General features: G+C 56.5%; 2 long non-coding RNA genes and 1 pseudogene across 4 annotated transcripts; 1 reads left to right on the top strand and 2 right to left on the bottom strand.

The window, feature by feature from the left end:
- Positions 1-1521: 1521 nt before the first annotated feature.
- LOC127908397 (uncharacterized) lies at positions 1522-2196 on the bottom strand. Its single transcript, XR_008067091.1, has 3 exons — positions 2113-2196; positions 1771-2025; positions 1522-1591 (listed from the first exon to the last, which is right to left on the bottom strand). It is a non-coding gene; the product is annotated as an uncharacterized LOC127908397 (long non-coding RNA).
- Positions 2197-5817: 3621 nt separating this feature from the next.
- Positions 5818-18922, bottom strand: LOC127908389 (uncharacterized). 3 transcript variants are annotated; one of them, XR_008067077.1, is made up of 3 exons: positions 18846-18922; positions 17113-17202; positions 5818-6107 (listed from the first exon to the last, which is right to left on the bottom strand). It is a non-coding gene; the product is annotated as an uncharacterized LOC127908389 (long non-coding RNA). The 3 variants fall into 3 exon arrangements; XR_008067079.1 differs by having other exon boundaries at positions 18876-18922; XR_008067078.1 differs by lacking the exon at positions 18846-18922 and adding an exon at positions 18191-18302.
- A 7977-nt stretch (positions 18923-26899) lies between these two features.
- Positions 26900-27064, top strand: LOC127908540 (uncharacterized; annotated as a pseudogene).
- Positions 27065-27568: the final 504 nt, after the last annotated feature.

Raw genomic sequence — 27568 nt, 5'->3', positions numbered from 1 at the left:
ACACGACACCTCAGCTCAGGACACGACACGACACCTCAGCTCAGGACACGACACGACACCTCAGCTCAGGACACGACACGACACCTCAGCTCAGGACACGACACGACACGACACCTCAGCTCAGGACACGACACACACTCAGCTCAGGACACGACACACTCAGCTCAGGACACGACACACGACACCTCAGCTCAGGACACGACACGACACCTCAGCTCACGACACGACACGACACCTCAGCTCAGGACACGACACGACACCTCAGCTCAGGACACGACACGACACCTCAGCTCAGGACACGACACCTCAGCTCAGGACACGACACCTCAGCTCAGGACACGACACGACACCTCAGCTCAGGACACGACACCTCAGCTCAGGACACGACACCTCAGCTCAGGACACGACACGACACCTCAGCTCAGGACACGACACGACACCTCAGCTCAGGACACGACACGACACCTCAGCTCAGGACACGACACGACACCTCAGCTCAGGACACGACACGACACCTCAGCTCAGGACACGACACGACACCTCAGCTCAGGACACGACACGACACCTCAGCTCAGGACACGACACGACACCTCAGCTCAGGACACGACACGACACTCAGCTCAGGACACGACACGACACCTCAGCTCAGGACACGACACGACACCTCAGCTCAGGACACGACACGACACCTCAGCTCAGGACACGACACGACACCTCAGCTCAGGACACGACACGACACGTCAGCTCAGGACACGACACGACACCTCAGCTCAGGACACGACACGACACGACACTTCAGCTCAGGACACGACACGACACCTCAGCTCAGGACACGACAGACACTTCAGCTCAGGACACGACACGACACTCAGCTCAGGACACGACACGACACGACACTTCAGCTCAGGACACGACACGACACGACACTCAGGACACGACACGACACCTCAGCTCAGGACACGACACGACACTTCAGCTCAGGACACGACACGACACTTCAGCTCAGGACACGACACGACACTTCAGCTCAGGGACACGACACGACACTTCAGCTCAGGGACACGACACGACACTTCAGCTCAGGACACGACACAGGACACGACACCTCAGCTCAGGACACGACACGACACTTCAGCTCAGGACACGACACGACACACACTCAGCTCAGGGACACGACACGACACTTCAGCTCAGGACACGACACGACACTTCAGCTCAGGACACGACACGACACGACACTTCAGCTCAGGACACGACACGACACGACACTTCAGCTCAGGACACGACACGACACGACACTCAGCTCAGGACACGACACGACACTTCAGCTCAGACACGACACGACACCTCAGCTCAGGACACGACACGACACTTCAGCTCAGGGACACGACACGACACTCAGCTCAGGACACGACACGACACCTCAGCTCAGGACACGACACGACACCTCAGGACACAACACAACACCTCAGGACACGACACAACACAACACACACAACAGCTCAGGACAGGACACAACACCTCAGCTCAGGACACAACACAACACCTCAGCTCAGGACACAACACAACACCTCAGCTCAGGACACAACACCTCAGCTCAGGACACAACACAACACAACAGCTCAGGACAGGACACAACACCTCAGCTCAGGACACAACACAACACCTCAGCTCAGGACACAACACCTCAGCTCAGGACACAACACACACCTCAGCTCAGGACACAACACAACACCTCAGCTCAGGACACCTCAGCTCAGGACACAACACAACACCTCAGCTCAGGACACAACACAACACCTCAGCTCAGGACACAACACAACACCTCAGCTCAGGACACAACACCTCAGCTCAGGACACAACACCTCAGCTCAGGACACAACACCTCAGCTCAGGACACAACACCTCAGCTCAGGACACAACACAACAGCTCAGGACACAACACCTCAGCTCAGGACACAACACCTCAGCTCAGGACACAACACCTCAGCTCAGGAAACAACACCTCAGCTCAGGAAACAACACCTCAGCTCAGGACACACCTCAGCTCAGGAAACAACACAACACCTCAGCTCAGGAAACAACACAACACCTCAGCTCAGGAAACAACACAACACCTCAGCTCAGGAAACGACACAACACCTCAGCTCAGGAAACGACACAACACCTCAGCTCAGGAAACGACACGACACCTCAGCTCAGGACACGACACGACACCTCAGCTCAGGACACGACACGACACCTCAGCTCAGGACACGACACGACACCTCAGCTCAGGACACGACACACGACACGACACCTCAGCTCAGGACACGACACGACACCTCAGCTCAGGACACGACACGACACCTCAGCTCAGGACACGACACGACACCTCAGCTCAGGACACGACACGACACCTCAGCTCAGGACACGACACGACACCTCAGCTCAGGACACGACACGACACCTCAGCTCAGGACACGACACGACACCTCAGCTCAGGACACGACACACACCTCAGCTCAGGACACGACACGACACCTCAGCTCAGGACACGACACGACACTCAGCTCAGGACACGACACGACACCTCAGCTCAGGACACGACACGACACCTCAGCTCAGGACACGACACGACACCTCAGCTCAGGACACACACGACACCTCAGCTCAGGACACGACACGACACCTCAGGACACGACACGACACGACACCTCAGCTCAGGACACGACACGACACCTCAGCTCAGGACACGACACGACACCTCAGCTCAGGACACGACACGACACCTCAGCTCAGGACACGACACGACACCTCAGCTCAGGACACGACACGACACGACACCTCAGCTCAGGACACGACACGACACCTCAGCTCAGGACACGACACGACACCTCAGCTCAGGGACACGACACGACACCTCAGCTCAGGACACGACACGACACCTCAGCTCAGGACACGACACGACACGACACCTCAGCTCAGGACACGACACGACACCTCAGCTCAGCTCAGGACACGACACGACACGACACCTCAGCTCAGGACACGACACGACACCTCAGCTCAGGACACGACACGACACGACACCTCAGCTCAGGACACGACACACAGGACACGACACCTCAGCTCAGGACACGACACGACACCTCAGCTCAGGACACGACACGACACCTCAGCTCAGGACACGACACGACACCTCAGCTCAGGACACGACACGACACCTCAGCTCAGGACACGACACGACACCTCAGCTCAGGACACGACACGACACCTCAGCTCAGGACACGACACGACACCTCAGCTCAGGACACGACACGACACCTCAGCTCAGGACACGACACGACACCTCAGCTCAGGACACGACACGACACCTCAGCTCAGGACACGACACGACACCTCAGCTCAGGACACGACACGACACCTCAGCTCAGGACACGACACGACACCTCAGCTCAGGACACGACACGACACCTCAGCTCAGGACACGACACCTCACGACACGACACACACCTCAGCTCAGGACACGACACAACACCTCAGCTCAGGACACGACACGACACCTCAGCTCAGACACGACACAACACCTCAGCTCAGGACACGACACGACACCTCAGCTCAGGACAAACACGACACGACACCTCAGCTCAGGACACGACACAACACCTCAGCTCAGGACACGACACGACACCTCAGCTCAGGACACGACACGACACACCTCAGCTCAGGACACGACACGACACCTCAGCTCAGGACACGACACGACACCTCAGCTCAGGACACGACAACACCTCAGCTCAGGACACGACAACACCTCAGCTCAGGACACGACACGACACACCTCAGCTCAGGACACGACACGACACACGACACGACACTCAGCTCAGGACACGACACCTCAGCACAGGACACGACACGACACCTCAGCACGACACGACACGACACTTCAGCTCAGGACACGACACTTCAGCTCAGGACACGACACGACACTTCAGCTCAGGACACGACACGACACGACACTTCAGCTCAGGACACGACACACGACACGACACTTCAGCTCAGGACACGACACGACACGACACTTCAGCTCAGGACACGACACGACACGACACTTCAGCTCAGGACACGACACGACACGACACTTCAGCTCAGGACACGACACGACACGACACTTCAGCTCAGGACACGACACACACTTCAGCTCAGGACACGACACGACACCTCAGCTCACGACACGACACACGACACGACACCTCAGCTCAGGACACGACACGACACACACTCAGCTCAGGACACGACACGACACGACACTTCAGCTCAGGACACGACACGACACACACTCAGCTCAGGACACGACACGACACCTCAGCTCAGGACACGACACGACACTTCAGCTCAGGACACGACACGACACCTCAGCTCAGGACACGACACGACACCTCAGCTCAGGACACGACACGACACACACTCAGCTCAGGACACGACACGACACCTCAGCTCAGGACACGACACGACACCTCAGCTCAGGACACGACACGACACCTCAGCTCAGGACACGACACGACACCTCAGCTCAGGACACGACACGACACGACACCTCAGCTCAGGACACGACACGACACCTCAGCTCAGGACACGACACGACACCTCAGCTCACGGACACGACACGACACCTCAGCTCAGGACACGACACACCTCAGCTCAGGACACACGACACGACACACCTCAGCTCAGGACACGACACGACACGACACCTCAGCTCAGGACACGACACGACACCTCAGCTCAGGACACGACACGACACCTCAGCTCAGGACACGACACGACACCTCAGCTCAGGACACGACACCTCACAGGACACGACACCTCAGCTCAGGACACGACACCTCACAGGACACGACACCTCAGCTCAGGACACGACACCTCAGCTCAGGACACGACACGACACCTCAGCTCAGGGACACACGACACGACACCTCAGCTCAGGACACACACACCTCAGCTCAGGACACGACACAGCTCAGCTCAGGACACGACACTCAGCTCAGGACACAGGACACAACACCTCAGCTCAGGACACACGACACCTCAGCTCAGGACACAACACAACACCTCAGCTCAGGACACAACACGACACCTCAGCTCAGGACACAACACAACACCTCAGCTCAGGGACACGACAACACCTCAGCTCAGGACACGACACGACACCTCAGCTCAGGACACGACACGACACACCTCAGCTCAGGACACGACACCTCAGCTCGACACGACACCTCAGCTCAGGACACGACACTTCAGCTCAGGACACGACACTTCAGCTCAGGACACGACACGACACGACACTTCAGCTCAGGACACGACACGACACGACACTTCAGCTCAGGACACGACACGACACGACACCTCAGCTCAGGACACGACACGACACGACACTTCAGCTCAGGACACGACACGACACGACACTTCAGCTCAGGACACGACACGACACGACACTTCAGCTCAGGACACGACACGACACTTCAGCTCAGGACACGACACGACACCTCAGCTCAGGACACGACACGACACCTCAGCTCACGACACGACACCTCACGACACGACACCTCAGCTCAGGACACGACACGACACCTCAGCTCAGGACACGACACCTCAGCTCAGGACACGACACGACACGACACCTCAGCTCAGGACACGACACCTCAGGACACGACACGACAGCTCAGGACACGACACGACACTTCAGCTCAGGACACGACACGACACCTCAGCTCAGGACACGACACGACACCTCAGCTCAGGACACGACACGACACCTCAGCTCAGACACGACACGACACGACACCTCAGCTCAGGACACGACACGACACGACACCTCAGCTCAGGACACGACACGACACGACACCTCAGCTCAGGACACGACACGACACCTCAGCTCAGGACACGACACGACACGACACCTCAGCTCAGGACACGACACGACACCTCAGCTCAGGACACGACACGACACCTCAGCTCAGGACACGACACGACACCTCAGCTCAGGACACGACACGACACGACACCTCAGCTCAGGACACGACACGACACGACACCTCAGCTCAGGACACGACACGACACGACACCTCAGCTCAGGACACGACACGACACACCTCAGCTCAGGACACGACACGACACCTCAGGACACGACACGACACCTCAGCTCAGGACACGACACCTCAGCTCAGGACACGACACCTCAGCTCAGGACACGACACGACACGACACCTCAGCTCAGGACACGACACGACACCTCAGCTCAGGACACGACACGACACCTCAGCTCAGGACACGACACGACACCTCAGCTCAGGACACGACACGACACCTCAGCTCAGGACACGACACGACACCTCAGCTCAGGACACGACACGACACCTCAGCTCAGGACACGACACCTCAGCTCACACGACACGACACCTCAGCTCAGGACACGACACGACACCTCAGCTCAGGACACGACACGACACCTCAGCTCAGGACACGACACGACACCTCAGCTCAGGACACGACACCTCAGCTCAGGACACGACACGACACCTCAGCTCAGGACACGACACGACACCTCAGCTCAGGACACGACACGACACCTCAGCTCAGGACACGACACCTCAGCTCAGGACACGACACCTCAGCTCAGGACACGACACCTCAGCTCAGGACACGACACCTCAGCTCAGGACACGACACCTCAGCTCAGGACACGACACCTCAGCTCAGGACACGACACCTCAGCTCAGGACACGACACCTCAGCTCAGGACACGACACCTCAGCTCAGGACACGACACCTCAGCTCACGACACGACACCTCAGCTCAGGACACGACACGACACCTCAGCTCAGGACACGACACGACACCTCAGCTCAGGACACGACACGACACGACACTCAGCTCAGGACACGACACAGCTCAGGACACGACACGACACGACACCTCAGCTCAGGACACGACACGACACGACACCTCAGCTCAGGACACGACACGACACGACACTCAGCTCAGGACACGACACGACACGACACCTCAGCTCAGGACACGACACGACACCTCAGCTCAGGACACGACACGACACGACACCTCAGCTCAGGACACGACACGACACGACAGCTCAGCTCAGGACACGACACCTCAGCTCAGGACACGACACGACACCTCAGCTCAGGACACGACACGACACCTCAGCTCAGGACACGACACGACACGACACTTCAGCTCAGGACACGACACGACACGACACCTCAGCTCAGGACACACGACACGACACCTCAGCTCAGGACACGACACGACACCTCAGCTCAGGACACGACACGACACCTCAGCTCAGGACACGACACGACACCTCAGCTCAGGACACGACACGACACCTCAGCTCAGGACACGACACGACACCTCAGCTCAGGACACGACACGACACTTCAGCTCAGGACACGACACGACACTTCAGCTCAGGACACGACACGACACGACACTTCAGCTCAGGACACGACACGACACGACACTTCAGCTCAGGACACGACACACGACACGACACTTCAGCTCAGGACACGACACGACACGACACTTCAGCTCAGGACACGACACGACACTTCAGCTCAGGACACACGACACGACACTTCACGACACGACACTTCAGCTCAGGACACGACACGACACGACACTCAGCTCAGGACACGACACGACACGACACTTCAGCTCAGGACACGACACGACACGACGACACTTCAGCTCAGGACACGACACGACACTTCAGCTCAGGACACGACACGACACTTCAGCTCAGGACACGACACGACACTTCAGCTCAGGACACGACACGACACACACTTCAGCTCAGGACACGACACGACACGACACTTCAGCTCAGGACACGACACGACACGACACTTCAGCTCAGGACACGACACGACACTTCAGCTCAGGACACGACACGACGACACGACACTTCAGCTCAGGACACGACACGACACGACACTTCAGCTCAGGACACGACACGACGACACTTCAGCTCAGGACACGACACGACGACACCTCAGCTCAGGACACGACACACGACACCTCAGCTCAGGACACGACACGACACCTCAGCTCAGGACACGACACGACACGACACCTCAGCTCAGGACACGACACGACGACACCTCAGCTCAGGACACGACACGACGACACCTCAGCTCAGGACACGACACGACACGACACCTCAGCTCAGGACACGACACGACGACACCTCAGCTCAGGACACGACACGTCAGCTCAGGACACGACACGACACTTCAGCTCAGGACACGACACGACACTTCAGCTCAGGACACGACACGACACCTCAGCTCAGGACACGACACCTCAGCTCAGGACACGACACGACACCTCAGCTCAGGACACGACACGACACCTCAGCTCAGGACACGACACGACACCTCAGCTCAGGACACGACACGACACCTCAGCTCAGGACACGACACGACAGCTCAGCTCAGGACACGACACGACACCTCAGCTCAGGACACGACACGACACCTCAGCTCAGGACACGACACGACACACACTCAGCTCAGGACACGACACGACACACTCAGCTCAGGACACGACACGACACCTCAGCTCAGGACACGACACGACACGACACGTCAGCTCAGGACACGACACGACACTTCAGCTCAGGACACGACACGACACGACACTTCAGCTCAGGACACGACACGACACGACACTTCAGCTCAGGACACGACACGACACGACACTTCAGCTCAGGACACGACACGACACTTCAGCTCAGGACACGACACGACACGACACCTCAGCTCAGGACACGACACGACACGACACGACACGACTCAGCTCACGACACGACACGACACGACACCTCAGCTCAGGACACGACACGACACCTCAGCACACGACACGACACGACACCTCAGCTCACGACACGACACGACACACACTCAGCACACGACACGACACGACACCTCAGCACACGACACGACACGACACCTCAGCTCAGGACACGACACGACACCTCAGCTCAGGACACGACACCTCAGGACACGACACGACACCTCAGCTCAGGACACGACACGACACGACACCTCAGCTCAGGACACGACACGACACCTCAGCTCAGGACACGACACGACACCTCAGCTCAGGACACGACACGACACGACACCTCAGCTCACGACACGACACGACACCTCAGCTCAGGACACGACACCTCAGCTCAGGACACGACACGACACCTCAGCTCAGGACACGACACGACACCTCAGCTCAGGACACGACACGACACCTCAGCTCAGGACACGACACGACACCTCAGCTCAGGACACGACACGACACTCAGCTCAGGACACGACACGACACTCAGCTCAGGACACGACACGACACGACACCTCAGGACACACGACACGACACCTCAGCTCAGGACACGACACGACACGACACCTCAGCTCAGGACACGACACGACACGACACCTCAGCTCAGGACACGACACGACACCTCAGCTCAGGACACGACACGACACCTCAGCTCAGGACACGACACGACACCTCAGCTCAGGACACGACACGACACCTCAGCTCAGGACACGACACCTCAGCTCAGGACACGACACGACACCTCAGCTCAGGACACGACACGACACGACAGCTCAGCTCAGCTCAGGACACGACACCTCAGCTCAGGACACGACACGACACCTCAGCTCAGGACACGACACCTCAGCTCAGGACACGACACCTCAGCTCAGGACACGACACCTCAGCTCAGGACACGACACCTCAGCTCAGGACACGACACGACACCTCAGCTCAGGACACGACACGACACAGCTCAGGACACGACACGACAGCTCAGCTCAGGACACGACACGACACCTCAGCTCAGGACACGACACGACACACCTCAGCTCAGGACACGACACGACACCTCAGCTCAGGACACGACACGACACCTCAGCTCAGGACACGACACGACACCTCAGCTCAGGACACGACACCTCAGCTCAGGACACGACACACCTCAGCTCAGGACACGACACCTCAGCTCAGGACACGACACCTCAGCTCAGGACACGACACCTCAGCTCAGGACACGACACCTCAGCTCAGGACACGACACCTCAGCTCAGGACACGACACGACACCTCAGCTCAGGACACGACACCTCAGCTCAGGACACGACACACACTCAGCTCAGCTCAGGACACGACACGCTCAGGACACGACACCTCAGCTCAGGACACGACACCTCAGCTCAGGACACGACACCTCAGCTCAGGACACGACACGACACCTCAGCTCAGGACACGACACGTCACCTCAGCTCAGGACACGACACGACAGCTCAGCTCAGGACACGACACGACACCTCAGCTCAGGACACGACACGTCAACTCAGCTCAGGACACGACACGACACCGCAGCTCAGGACACGACACCACAGCTCAGCTCAGGACACGACACCTCAGCTCAGCTCAGGACACGACACGACAGCTCAGCTCAGGACACGACACGACACGACACTTCAGCTCAGGACACGACACCACACGACACTTCAGCTCAGGACACGACACGACACTTCAGCTCAGGACACGACACGACACACACCTCAGCTCAGGACACACACGACACCTCAGCTCAGGACACGACACGACACCTCAGCTCAGGACACGACACAGCTCAGGACACGACACCTCAGCTCAGGACACGACACGACACGACAGGACACTCAGCTCAGGACACGACACACGACACCTCAGCTCAGGACACGACACGACACCTCAGCTCAGGACACGACACGACACCTCAGCTCAGGACACACGACACCTCAGCTCAGGACACGACACAGGACACGACACCTCAGCTCAGGACACGACACAGCTCAGGACACGACACCTCAGCTCAGGACACGACACGACACCTCAGCTCAGGACACGACACGACACCTCAGCTCAGGACACGACACGACACGACACTTCAGCTCAGGACACGACACGACACGACACCTCAGCTCAGGACACGACACGACACCTCAGCTCAGGACACGACACGACACCTCAGCTCAGGACACGACACGACACACTCAGCTCAGGACACGACACGACACGACAGCTCAGGACACGACACGACACGTCAGCTCAGGACACGACACGACACGACAGCTCAGGACACGACACGACAGCTCAGCTCAGGACACGACACGACACCTCAGCTCAGGACACGACACGACACCTCAGCTCAGGACACGACACGACACTTCAGCTCAGGACACGACACGACACGACACTTCAGCTCAGGACCCGACACGACACGACACTTCAGCTCAGGACACGACACGACACCTCAGCTCAGGACACGACACGACACGACACTTCAGCTCAGGACACGACACGACACGACACTTCAGCTCAGGACACGACACGACACCTCAGCTCAGGACACGACACGACACCTCAGCTCGACACGACACTCACTCTCAGCTCAGGACACGACACGACACTTCAGCTCAGGACACGACACGACACTTCAGCTCAGGACACGACACGACACGACACTTCAGCTCAGGACACGACACGACACGACACTTCAGCTCAGGACACGACACGACACGACACTTCAGCTCAGGACACGACACGACACGACACTTCAGCTCAGGACACGACACGACACGACACTTCAGCTCAGGACACGACACGACACGACACTTCAGCTCAGGACACGACACGACACTTCAGCTCAGGACACGACACGACACTTCAGCTCAGGACACGACACTTCAGCTCAGGACACGACACGACACTTCAGCTCAGGACACGACACGACACTTCAGCTCAGGACACGACACTTCAGCTCAGGACACGACACGACACTTCAGCTCAGGACACGACACGACACGACACTTCAGCTCAGGACACGACACGACGACACTTCAGCTCAGGACACGACACCTCAGCTCAGGACACGACACGACACGACACCTCAGCTCAGGACACGACACGACACGACACCTCAGCTCAGGACACGACACGACGACACCTCAGCTCAGGACACGACACGACACGACACCTCAGCTCAGGACACGACACGACACGACACCTCAGCTCAGGACACGACACCTCACGACACGACACCTCAGCTCAGGACACGACACGACACACACTCAGCTCAGGACACGACACGACGACACCTCAGCTCAGGGACACCTCAGCTCAGGACACGACACGACACCTCAGCTCAGGACACGACACGACACCTCAGCTCAGGACACGACACGACACCTCAGCTCAGGACACGACACGACACCTCAGCTCAGGACACGACACGACACCTCAGCTCAGGACACGACACCTCAGCTCAGGACACGACACCTCAGCTCAGGACACGACACGACACCTCAGCTCAGGACACGACACGACACCTCAGCTCAGGACACGACACGACACACTCAGCTCAGGACACGACACGACACCTCAGCTCAGGACACACCTCACGACACACACCTCAGCTCAGGACACGACACGACACACTCAGCTCAGGACACGACACGACACACCTCAGCTCAGGACACGACACGACACGACACTCAGCTCAGGACACGACACGACACGACACCTCAGCTCAGGACACGACACGACACGACACCTCAGCTCAGGACACGACACGACACCTCAGCTCAGGACACGACACGACACCTCAGCTCAGGACACGACACGACACCTCAGCTCAGGACACGACACGACACCTCAGCTCAGGACACGACACGACACCTCAGCTCAGGACACGACACGACACCTCAGCTCAGGACACGACACGACACACGCAGTCACGGTTCCACGACGGCTCGACATTCGCACGCTCTGCAGGTTGCTTTTTCATTACATTTCATTATAGTACAACGGTTGATTTGTCTAATCTTAGCAATTCTTCAGCTAGCTACATAGCCGTCCTTGTATCAGAGATAATTGCATAATTATCGATTTCGTCACGACCCTAACGTAGCCTTCACTGCTATTCGCCCAGGAGCTAGCAAGACGCTCAGCTCACGCACACAGATTAGCATCACTGTAGTGCTATTCACTCAACTGTACGACTTGATTAGTCTAGTGTTAGCTAGCTACATAGCTGTCTTTGTTTCCAAGATAATTGTCAGTTTAGTGTGTGTAGCCTCAGGAGTGATTATCTTAATTCACTGAGGTTCGCTAGCCAGCTATTTGTCGTCCTTAACGTAGGAGACTCTGCTAGCTAGCCAACAGCTAACAGACACTTCAGCTCAGCCAACAACAACCTCAGGTCGATTCCTTCGCTCCACAGTTAGTATCACATTTTCATTTCATTTCATTACAGTACAACGGTTTGATTTGTTTGATCGTAGCTAGCTACATCAGCTCGTCTTTGTTTCAAAGATAATTGTGTAGTCTAGAGCGATTTCCTAGGTTAGCTAGCCAGCTATTGTCGTTCTTTAACGCAACGTAACGTAAACAACACTGCAGCTAGCCAGCTAGCCCCCGATTAGCAGCACTGTAGAAACTATTACAGCTCACGGAACGACTTGATTAGTGTAGTGTCAACAACGCACACTGCCAGCTCAGCCACTTTAGCAGTACTGTATCATTTTAATCATTTTAGTCAATAAGACTCTTGCACGACACGACAAGCTTAACTTTCTGAACATTCGAGACGTGTAGTCCACTTGTCATTCCAATCTCCTTGCATTAGCGTAGCCTTTTCTGTAGCCTGTCAACTATGTGTCTGTCTATCCCTGTTCTCTCCTCTCTGCACAGACCATACAAACGCTCCACACCGCGACACGACCACACCTAATCAGCTGGTCCCAGCGCGACGACACCCACGGGAGTTCCAGGTCTCCGGTCAGCTCTGGAACTGCCGATCAGCTCAGGCCAACAAGGCAGAGTTCATCTCAGCCTATGCCTCCCTCCAGTCCCTTGACACTTCAGCTGACGGAAACATGGATCACCACAGATAACACTGCTACTCCTACTGCTCTCACTCGTCCGCCCACGTGTTCTCGCACACCCAGAGAGCTTCTGGTCAGCGGGGTGGTGGCACCGGGATCCTCAGCTCTCCCAAGTGGTCTTTCTCTCTTTCTCCCTTACCCATCTGTCTATCGCCTCCTTTCAGCTCCATGCTGTCACAGTTACCAGCCCTTTCAGCTTAACATCCTTATCATTTATCGCCCTCCAGGTTCCCTCGGAGAGTTCATCAATGAGCTTGATGCCTTGATAAGCTCCTTTCCTGAGGACGGACACTCTCAGTTCTGGGCGACTTTAACCTCCCCACGTCTACCTTTGACTCATTCCTCTCTGCCTCCTTCTTTCCACACCTCTCCTTTTGACCTCACCCTCTCACCAGGACCCCCTACTCACAAGGCAGGCAATACGCTTGACCTCATCTTTACTAGATGCTGTTCTTCCACTAACCTCATTGCAACTCCCCTCCAAGTCTCCGACCACTACCTTGTATCCTTTTCCCTCAGCTCTCATCCAACACTTCCCACACTGCCCCTACTCGGATGGTATCAGCGCCGTCCCAACCTTCGCTCTCTCTCCCCCGCACTCTCAGCTCTTCCATCCTATCATCTCTTCCCTCTGCTCAAACTTTCTCCAACCTATCTCCTGATTCTGCCTCCTCAACCCTCCTCTCCTCCCTTACTGCATCCTTTGACTCCCTATGTCCCCTATCCTCCAGGCGACACCTCAGCTCGGTCCTCCCTCCCGCTCCGTGGCTCGACGACTCCTTGCGAGCTCACAGAACAGCTCAGGCAGCCGAGCGGAAATGGAGGAAAACGACGCCTCCTCAGGACCTGGCATCCTTTCACTCCCTCCTCTCTACATTTTCCTCCTCTGTCTCTGCTGCTAAAGCCACTTTCTACCATTCTAAATTCCAAGCATCTGCCTCTAACCCTAGGAAGCTCTTTGCCACCTTCTCCTCCCTCCTGAATCCGACCCCCTCCTCCCTCTCTGCAGATGACTTCAGCTCAACCATTTTGAAAAGAAGCTCGACGACATCCGATCCTCAGTTGCTAAGTCAAACGACACCGCTGGTTCTGCTCACACTGCCCCACTTCAGCTCTGACCTCTTTCTCCCCTCTCTCCAGATGAAATCACGATTTGTCTTGTGACGGCCAGCCGCCCAACAACCTGCCCGCTTGACCCTATCCCCTCCTCTCTTCTCCAGACCATTTCCGGAGACCTTCTCCCTTACCTCACCTCGCTCATCAACTCATCCCTGACCGCTGGCACGACACCCTCCAGCTTCAAGAGAGCGAGAGTTGCACCCCTTCTGAAAAAACCTACACTCGATCCCTCCGATGTCAACAACTACAGACCAGTATCCCTTCTCTCTTTTCTCTCCAAAACTCTTCAGCGTGCCGTCCTTGGCCAGCTCTACCGCTATCTCTCTCAGAATGACCTTCTTGATCCAAATCAGTCAGGTTTCAAGACTAGTCATTCAACTGAGACTGCTCTTCTCTGTATCACGGAGGCGCTCCGCACTGCTAAAGCTAACTCTCTCTCCTCTGCTCTCATCCTTCTAGACCTATCGGCTGCCTTCGATACTGTGAACCATCAGATCCTCCTCTCCACCCTCTCCGAGTTGGGCATCTCCGGCGCGGCCCACGCTTCAGATTGCGTCCTACCTGACAGGTCGCTCCTACCAGGTGGCGTGGCGAGAATCTGTCTCCTCACCAGCTCTCACCACTGGTGTCCCCCAGGGCTCTGTTCTAGGCCCTCTCTTATTCTCGCTATACACCAAGTCACTTGGCTCTGTCATAACCTCACATGGTCTCTCCTATCATTGCTATGCAGACGACACACAATTAATCTTCTCCTTTCCCCTTCTGATGACCAGGTGGCGACATCGCATCTCTGCATGTCTGGCAGACATATCAGTGTGGATGACGGATCACCACCTCAAGCTGAACCTCAGCAAGACGGAGCTCCTCTTCCTCCCGGGGAAGGACTGCCCGTTCCATGATCTCGCCATCACGGTTGACAACTCCATTGTGTCCTCCTCCCAGAGCGCTAAGAACCTTCAGGCGTGATCCTGGACAACACCCTGACGTTCTCAACTAACATCAAGGCGGTGTCCCAGTTCCTGTAGGTTCATGCTCTACAACATCCGCAGAGTACGACCCTGCCTCAGCACAGGAAGCGGCGCAGGTCCTAATCCAGGCACTTGTCATCTCCCAGTCTTGATTACTGCAACTCGCTGTTGGCTGGGCTCCCAGCCTGTGCCATTAAACCCCTACAACTCATCCAGAACGCCGCAGCCCGTCTGGTGTTCAACCTTCCCAAGTTCTCTCACGTCACCCCCAGCTCCTCCGCTCTCTCCACTGGCTTCCAGTTGAAGCTCAGCATCCGCTACAAGACCATGGTGCACGCCTACGGAGCTGTGAGGGGAACGGCACCTCAGTACCTCCAGGCTCTGATCAGGCCCTACACCCAAACAAGGGCACTGCGTTCATCCACCTCTGGCCTGCTCGCCTCCCTACCACTGAGGAAGTACAGTTCAGCTCAGCCCAGTCAAAACTGTTCGCTGCTCTGGCCCCCAATGGTGGAACAAACTCCCTCACGACGCCAGGACAGCGGAGTCAATCACCACCTTCCGGAGACACCTGAAACCCCACCTCTTCAAGGAATACCTAGGATAGGGTAAGTCAGGGTCAGTAATCCTTCTCACCCCCCCAAAAAAAAGATTTAGATGCAAGTGGCTGTTCCACTGGATGTCATAAGGTGTATGCACCAATTTGTAAGTCGCTCTGGATAAGAGCGTCTGCTAAATGACTTAAATGTAAAATGTAAAATGACACGACGACACCTCAGCTCAGGACACGACACGACACGACGACACCTCAGCTCAGGACACGACACGACACGACGACACCTCAGCTCAGGACACGACACGACACGACGACACCTCAGGACACGACACGACACGACACCTCAGCTCAGGACACGACACGACGACACCTCAGCTCAGGACACGACACGACGACGACACCTCAGCTCAGGACACGACACGACACGACACCTCAGCTCAGGACACCTCAGCTCAGGACACGACACGACACGACACCTCAGCTCAGGACACGACACGACACGACACCTCAGCTCAGGACACGACACGACACGACACCTCAGCTCAGGACACGACACGACACGACACCTCAGCTCAGGACACGACACCACGACACCTCAGCTCAGGACACGACACGACACCTCAGCTCAGGACACGACACGACACCTCACACGACACCTCAGCTCAGGACACGACACGACACCTCAGCTCAGGACACGACACGACACCTCAGCTCAGGACACGACACGACACCTCAGCTCAGGACACGACACGACACCTCAGCTCAGGACACGACACGACACCTCAGCTCAGGACACGACGACACTCAGCTCAGGACACGACACGACACCTCAGGACACGACACGACACCTCAGGACACGACACGACACGACACCTCAGCTCAGGACACGACACGACACCTCAGGACACGACACGACACCTCAGGACACGACACGACACCTCAGGACACGACACGACACCTCAGGACACGACACGACACCTCAGGGACACGACACCTCAGCTCAGGACACGACACGACACCTCAGGACACGACACGACACGACAGCTCAGGACACGACAGCTCAGGCTCACGACACCTCAGACACGACACCTCAGGACACGACACGACAGCTCAGGACACGACACCTCAGCTCAGGACACGACAGCTCAGGACACGACACGACAGCTCAGGACACGACACGACACCTCAGCTCAGGGACACGACACCTCAGCTCAGGACACGACACGACACCTCAGCTCAGGACACGACACGACACCTCAGCTCAGGACACGACACGACACACGACACCTCAGCTCAGGACACGACACTCAGCTCAGGACACGACACCTCAGCTCAGGACACGACACGACACGACACCTCAGCTCAGGACACGACACGACACGACACCTCAGCTCAGCTCAGGGACACGACACGACACCTCAGCTCAGGACACGACACGACACGACACCTCAGCTCAGGACACGACACGACACCTCAGCTCAGGACACGACACGACACCTCAGCTCAGGACACGACACACGACACCTCAGCTCAGGACACGACACGACACGACACCTCAGCTCAGGACACGACACGACACGACACCTCAGCTCAGGACACGACACGACACCTCAGCTCAGGACACGACACGACACCTCAGCTCACGACACGACACGACACCTCAGCTCAGGACACGACACGACACGACACCTCAGCTCAGACACACGACACTCAGCTCACGACACGACACCTCAGCTCAGGAAACACACGACACGACACCTCAGCTCAGGACACGACACGACACGACACCTCAGCTCAGGACGACACGACACGACACCTCAGCTCAGGACACGACACGACACGACACCTCAGCTCAGGACACGACACGACACGACACCTCAGCTCACGACACGACACGACACGACACCTCAGCTCAGGACACGACACTCAGCTCAGGACACACGACACCTCAGCTCAGGACACGACACGACACCTCAGCTCAGGACACGACACGACACCTCAGCTCAGGACACGACACGACACCTCAGCTCAGGACACGACACGACACCTCAGCTCAGGACACGACACGACACCTCAGCTCAGGACACGACACGACACCTCAGCTCAGGACACGACACGACACCTCAGCTCAGGACACGACACGACACCTCAGCTCAGGACAGGACACGACACACGACACCTCAGCTCAGGACACGACACGACACGACACCTCAGCTCAGGACACGACACGACACGACACCTCAGCTCAGGACACGACACGACACGACACCTCAGCTCAGGACACGACACGACACACGACACCTCAGCTCAGGACACGACGACACCTCAGCTCAGGACACGACACGACACGACACCTCAGCTCAGGACACGACACGACACGACACCTCAGCTCAGGACACGACACGACACGACACGACACCTCAGCTCAGGACACGACACGACACGACACGACACCTCAGCTCAGGACACGACACGACACGACACGACACCTCAGCTCAGACACGACACGACACGACACCTCAGCTCAGGACACGACACGACACAGGACACGACACGACACCTCAGCTCACGACACGACACGACACCTCAGCTCAGGACACGACACGACACGACACCTCAGGACACGACACGACACCTCAGGACACGACACGACACCTCAGGACACGACACCAGGACAGGACACGACACCTCAGGACACGACACGACACCTCAGCTCAGGGACACGACACAGCTCAGGACACGACACCTCAGGACACGACAGCTCAGGACACGACACCTCAGGACACGACACTCAGCTCAGGGACACGACACAGCTCAGGACACGACACGACACCTCAGCTCAGGACACGACACGACAGGACACCTCAGGACACGACACGACACCTCAGGACACGACACGACACCTCAGGACAGGACACGACACGACACCTCAGGACAGGACACGACACGACAGCTCAGGACACGACACGACACCTCAGCTCAGGACACGACACCTCAGGACACGACACGACACCTCAGGACACGACACGACACAGCTCAGGACACGACACGACACCTCAGCTCAGGACACGACCTCACACGACACACCTCAGCTCACGACACGACACCTCACACCTCAGCTCAGGACACGACACCTCAGCTCACGACACGACACCTCAGCTCACGACACGACACCTCAGCTCACGACACGACACCTCAGCTCACGACACGACACCTCAGCTCACGACACACGACACCTCAGCTCAGGACACGACACGACACCTCAGCTCAAGACACGACACCTCAGCTCAGCTCAAGACACGACACCTCAGCTCAGCTCAAGACACGACACCTCAGCTCAGGACACGACACGACACCTCAGGACACGACACGACACCTCAGCTCAGGACACGACACGACACCTCAGCTCAGGACACGACACGACACCTCAGCTCAGGACACGACACGACACCTCAGCTCAGGACACGACACGACACGACACCTCAGCTCAGGACACGACACGACACCTCAGCTCAGGACACGACACGACACCTCAGCTCAGGACACGACACGACACCTCAGCTCACGACACGACACCTCAGCTCACGACACGACACCTCAGCTCACGACACGACACGACACCTCAGCTCACGACACGACACCTCAGCTCACGACACGACACCTCAGCTCACGACACGACACCTCAGCTCACGACACGACACCTCAGCTCACGACACGACACCTCAGCTCACGACACGACACCTCAGCTCACGACACGACACCTCAGCTCACGACACGACACCTCGACACGACACGACACCTCAGCTCACGACACGACACCTCGACACGACACACCTCAGCTCAGGACACGACACGACACCTCACACGACACCTCAGCTCACGCTCACGACACGACACGACACCTCAGCTCACGACACGACACCTCAGCTCACGACACGACACGACACGACACCTCAGCTCACGACACGACACCTCAGCTCAGGACACGACACGACACCTCAGCTCACGACACCTCAGCTCACGACACCTCAGCTCACGACACGACAGCTCAGACACGACACGACACGACACCTCAGCTCACGACACCTCAGGACACGACACCTCAGCTCACGACACCTCAGCTCACGACACCTCAGCTCACGACACGACACGACACTTCAGCTCACGACACGACACGACACTCAGCTCAGGACACGACACACGACACTTCAGCTCAGGACACGACACGACACGACACTCAGCTCAGGACACACGACACTTCAGCTCAGGACGACCACGACGACACTTCAGCTCAGGACACACACACGACACACACTCAGCTCAGGACACGACACGACACTTCAGCTCACGACACGACACGACACTTCAGCTCACGACACGACACGACACGTCAGCTCAGGACACGACACGACACTTCAGCTCACGACACGACACGACACGACACTTCAGCTCACGACACGACACGACACTTCAGCTCACGACACGACACGACACTTCAGCTCACGACACGACACGACACTTCAGCTCACGACACGACACGACACCTCAGCTCAGGACACGACACGACACTTCAGCTCACGACACGACACGACACTTCAGCTCACGACACGACACGACACTTCAGCTCAGGACACGACACGACACTTCAGCTCAGGACACGACACGACACTTCAGCTCACGACACGACACGACACTTCAGCTCAGGACACGACACGACACGACACTTCAGCTCAGGACACGACACGACACGACACTTCAGCTCAGGACACGACACGACACTTCAGCTCAGGACACGACACGACACTTCAGCTCAGGACACGACACGACACGACACTTCAGCTCAGGACACGACACACACTTCAGCTCGACACGACACTTCAGCTCAGGACACGACACGACACGACACTTCAGCTCAGGACACGACACGACACTTCAGCTCAGGACACGACACTTCAGCTCACGACACGACACGACACGACACTTCAGCTCAGGACACGACACGACACGACACGACACTTCAGCTCAGGACACGACACGACACGACACGACACGACACTTCAGCTCAGGACACGACACGACACGACACGTCAGCTCAGGACACGACACTTCAGCTCAGGACACGACACTTCAGCTCAGGACACGACACGACACTTCAGCTCAGGACACGACACGACACTTCAGCTCCGACACGACACGACACTTCAGCTCAGGACACGACACGACACGACACTTCAGCTCAGGACACGACACGACACGACACTTCAGCTCAGGACACGACACGACACGACACGACACTTCAGCTCAGGACACGACACGACACGACACTTCAGCTCACGACACTTCAGCTCAGGACGACACGACACTTCAGCTCAGGAGGACACGACACGACGACGACACACTTCAGCTCAGGACACGACACTTCAGCTCGACACGACACGACACTTCAGCTCAGCTCACGACACAGCGACACGACACGACACTCAGCTCAGGACACGACCACGACACGACACTTCAGCTCAGGACACGACACGACACGACACTTCAGCTCAGGACACGACACGACACGACACTCAGCTCAGGACACGACACGACACTTCAGCTCAGGACACGACACGACACGACACACAGCTCAGCTCACGACACGACACGACACTTCAGCTCAGGACACGACACTTCAGCTCAGGACACGACCACGACACTTCAGCTCAGGACACGACACGACACTTCAGCTCACGACACGACACTTCAGCTCAGGACACGACACGACACGACACTTCAGCTCAGGACACGAACACGACACGACACGACACTTCAGCTCAGGACACGACACGACACGACACTTCAGCTCAGGACACGACACGACACGACACTTCAGCTCAGGACACGACACGACACGACACTTCAGCTCAGGACACGACACGACACGACACGACACTTCAGCTCAGGACACGACACGACACGACACGACACTTCAGCTCAGGACACGACACGACACGACACGACACTTCAGCTCAGGACACGACCACGACACGACACTTCAGCTCAGGACACGACACGACACGACACTTCAGCTCAGGACACGACACGACACGACACGACACTTCAGCTCAGGACACGACACGACACGACACTTCAGCTCAGGACACGACCGACGACCACGACACTTCAGCTCACGACACGACACGACACTTCAGCTCACACGACACGACACGACACTTCAGCTCAGGACACGACGACACGACACTTCAGCTCAGGACACGACACGACACTTCAGCTCAGGACACGACACGACGACACACGACACTTCAGCTCACACGACACCTCAGCTCACGACACGACACTTCAGCTCACGACACGACACTTCAGCTCACGACCACGACACTTCAGCTCAGGACACGACTTCAGCGACCACGACACTTCAGCTCACGACACACGACTCACGACACGACACTTCAGCTCAGGACACGACACGACACGACACTTCAGCTCAGGACACGACACGACCACGACACTTCAGCTCACGACACGACACCTCAGCTCACGACGACACGACACTTCAGCTCAGGACACGACACGACACGACACTTCAGCTCAGGACACGACACGACGACACGACTTCAGCTCAGGACACGACACGACACACGACACTTCAGCTCAGGACACGACACGACACGACACTTCAGCTCAGGACACGACACGCGACCACGACACTTCAGCTCAGGACACGACACGACCACGACACTTCAGCTCAGGACACGACACGACACGACACTTCAGCTCAGGACACGACACGACGACACGACTTCAGCTCAGGACACGACACGACGACCTCAGCTCAGGACACGACACGACACTTCAGCTCAGGACACGACACGACACGACACTTCAGCTCAGGACACGACACGACACGACACTTCAGCTCAGGACACGACACGACACGACACTTCAGCTCAGGACAGGACACTTCAGCTCAGGACAGGACACCTCAGCTCAGGACAGGACACCTCAGCTCAGCTCAGGACAGGACACAACAGCTCAGCTCAGCTCAGGACAGGACAGGACACAACAGCTCAGCTCAGCTCAGGACAGGACAGGACACAACACCTCAGGACAGGACAGGACACAACACCTCAGGACAGGACACAACACCTCAGCTCAGGACAGGACAGGACACAACACCTCAGCTCAGCTCAGGACAGGACACAACACCTCAGCTCAGCTCAGGACACAACACCTCAGCTCAGGTCAGGACACAACACCTCAGCTCAGGACACAACACCTCAGCTCAGGACACAACACCTCAGCTCAGGACACGACAGCTCAGCTCAGGACACGACACGACACGACACTTCAGCTCAGGACACGTCACGACACGACACAACACCTCAGCTCAGGACACGACACAGCTCAGGACACGACACACTCAGCTCAGGACGACACCTCACGACACGACACCTCAGCTCAGGACACGACACGACACCTCAGCTCAGGACACGACACGACACCTCAGCTCAGGACACGACACGACACCTCAGCTCAGGACACGACACGACACCTCAGCTCAGGACACGACACCACACCTCAGCTCAGGACACAACACCTCAGCTCAGGGACACCTCAGCTCAGGACACGACACAACACCTCAGCTCAGGACACGACACAACACCTCAGCTCAGGACACGACACAACACCTCAGCTCAGGACACGACACAACACCTCAGCTCAGGACACGACACAACACCTCAGCTCAGGACACTCACACAACACCTCAGCTCAGGACACGACACAACACCTCAGCTCAGGACACGACACAACACCTCAGCTCAGGACACGACACAACACCTCAGCTCAGGACACGACACAACACCTCAGCTCAGGACACGACACAACACCTCAGCTCAGGACACGACACAACACCTCAGCTCAGGACACGACACAACACCTCAGCTCAGGACACGACACAACACCTCAGCTCAGGACACGACACAACACCTCAGCTCAGGACACGACACAACACCTCAGCTCAGGACACGACACCACACCTCAGCTCAGGACACGACACCTCAGCTCAGGACACGACACGACACAACACCTCAGCTCAGGACACGACACGACACGACACCTCAGCTCAGGACACGACACAACACCGACAGGACACGACACAACTCAGCTCAGGACACGACACAACACCTCAGCTCAGGACACGACACAACACCTCAGCTCAGGACACGACACACAACACCTCAGCTCAGGACACGACACAACACCTCAGCTCAGGACACGACACAACACCTCAGCTCAGGACAGGACACAACAGCTCAGCTCAGGACACAACAGCTCAGCTCAGGACAGGACACAACAGCTCAGCTCAGCTCAAGACACGACACCTCAGCTCAGCTCAAGACACGACACCTCAGCTCAGGACACGACACGACACTTCAGCTCAGGACACGACACGACACTTCAGCTCAGGACACGACACGACACTTCAGCTCAGGACACGACACGACACTTCAGCTCAGGACACGACACGACACTTCAGCTCAGGACACGACACGACACTTCAGCTCAGGACAGGACACGACACGACACCTCAGCTCAGGACAGGACACGACACCTCAGCTCAGGACAGGACACGACACTCCTCTCAGCTCAGGACACAACGACAGCTCAGCTCAGGACAGGACACAACACCTCAGCTCAGCTCAGGACAGGACACAACACCTCAGCTCAGCTCAGGACAGGACACAACACCTCAGCTCAGCTCAGGACAGGACACAACACCTCAGCTCAGCTCAGGACAGGACACAACACCTCAGCTCAGCTCAGGACAGGACACAACACCTCAGCTCAGCTCAGGACAGGACACGACACCTCAGCTCAGCTCAGGACACGACACGACACCTCAGCTCAGGACACGACACGACACCTCAGCTCAGGACACGACACGACACCTCAGCTCAGGACAGGACACGACACCTCACTCAGCTCAGGACACAACAGCTCAGCTCAGCTCAGGACAGGACACAACACCTCAGGACAGGACACAACACCTCAGCTCAGGACAGGACACAACACCTCAGGACAGGACACAACACCTCAGGACACAACACCTCAGCTCAGGACAGGACACGACACGACAAACACCTCAGCTCAGGACAGGACACGACACAACACCTCAGCTCAGGACAGGACACGACACAACACCTCAGCTCAGGACAGGACACACACAACACCTCAGCTCAGCTCAGGACAGGACACGACACAACACCTCAGCTCAGGACAGGACACGACACCTCAGCTCAGGTCAGGACACGACACCTCAGCTCAGGTCAGGACACAACACAGCTCAGCTCAGGACACAACACCTCAGCTCAGGACACAACACCTCAGCTCAGGACACAACACCTCAGCTCAGGACACAACACCTCAGCTCAGGACACAACACCTCAGCTCAGGACACAACACCTCAGCTCAGGACACAACACCTCAGCTCAGGACACAACACCTCAGCTCAGGACACAACACAGCTCAGGACACAACACCTCAGCTCAGGACACAACACCTCAGCTCAGGACACAACACCTCAGCTCAGGACACAACACCTCAGCTCACGGGGACCAAAGGCCCTCAGCTCTGGACACCCTCACGTGTCTGAAGGACGCACTGTGGTCCTCTGACAACATGTTGGTAGGGAAACACATGGAGACCACCCATCAGACAGTGACCTTGATAGCTACGGAACCCCTGAGGGTACGGACAAAATAGAGCCTCGACCCCAGACAAAGCATCACCAACACCATCTCAGGTCCCGGCCTGACAATGCTGCAGCAGCGAGGGGAGGGATCTCTTCTGGGCCCTGAAGGATGGGGGCGGAGTTGATTCGGAAGAGCAGGAGGAGGCAAATGTGATAAGGACTCACCTCGTTCCTGCACAAAGGAGAGAAGACCTCTTTTTTAATAAAGGGACTTTTAGACCGTTTACATGTCTTTAAAAGGTATAGTCTTGTTTGAATCATAATGTCTTTAAAAGGTATAGTCTTGTTTGAATCATAATGTCTTTAAAAGGTATAGTCTTGTTTGAATAAAAATGTGCACATTTGAAATGGCTTTTACAGATTGGATATGTTTAAAAGTACTTATTTCTTAGGGTGTTTTATTAACATGTACTTTTAACATATAAATGTTTCAATGCAGTTTTTTTTTTTTTATGCATATTATGTCATTTTAAAGTGTACAAATGATTATGTTAAAAGTATGAGCTATTGCAATAACCATTTTTGCTAAATAAAATACATCTATTCTTATCAGTTTAATATCTGATATGTCCCCTTATCTGGGGACAATATATTAAATGGATTTTTCCATTATTCAGAATTCTGATTGTGTGCCGTCATGATTCGCTTGTATGAAATTTGGAGCCTCAAGCTACAGGCTTCTGTAGGGCTAAACCTGCCGAGCTGAAAACATGCAATTTAGAAGGGTTCGATTATACGCCCAGGCTTTTATTTTACAATTAGTATCAGCAACGATCTGGAGCCATCTGTCAGTAATACACACATACATTTATTTTAGCGATCATTTTGGACATGTAGCCTATTGTAATCATTATGGAACTATGTAGCAGGTTAAACCTGGAGCCTGGCGCACGGTTCACGGCGACTGGACTGTTGTCATACAGTTCCACGATTAGTGAGAATGAAAGTAGATTTGTAGGATTATAGTTCAACCACTATTGGACACTTTTTCTCCACATTCCAATATTTCATGGATGGAACTTGAATTATGACAACTTTCAGTATGAAACAAAACAGTGCATGTTTTATTCATCGATATACAGTATTTCGTGAGTAGATAGATGCTCTCCAACCCAATAGGCCTATTGGTATTTTATGTGCATGATATAAAGTTTATTGTAGTGACTGACAAAGCT

The sequence above is a fragment of the Oncorhynchus keta genome, chromosome 17 (assembly GCF_023373465.1).
Source record: "Oncorhynchus keta strain PuntledgeMale-10-30-2019 chromosome 17, Oket_V2, whole genome shotgun sequence".
NCBI lineage: Eukaryota > Metazoa > Chordata > Actinopteri > Salmoniformes > Salmonidae > Oncorhynchus > Oncorhynchus keta.
Note: the sequence above shows the minus strand (reverse complement) of the source record. Positions and strands in the feature narration are given on the sequence as shown.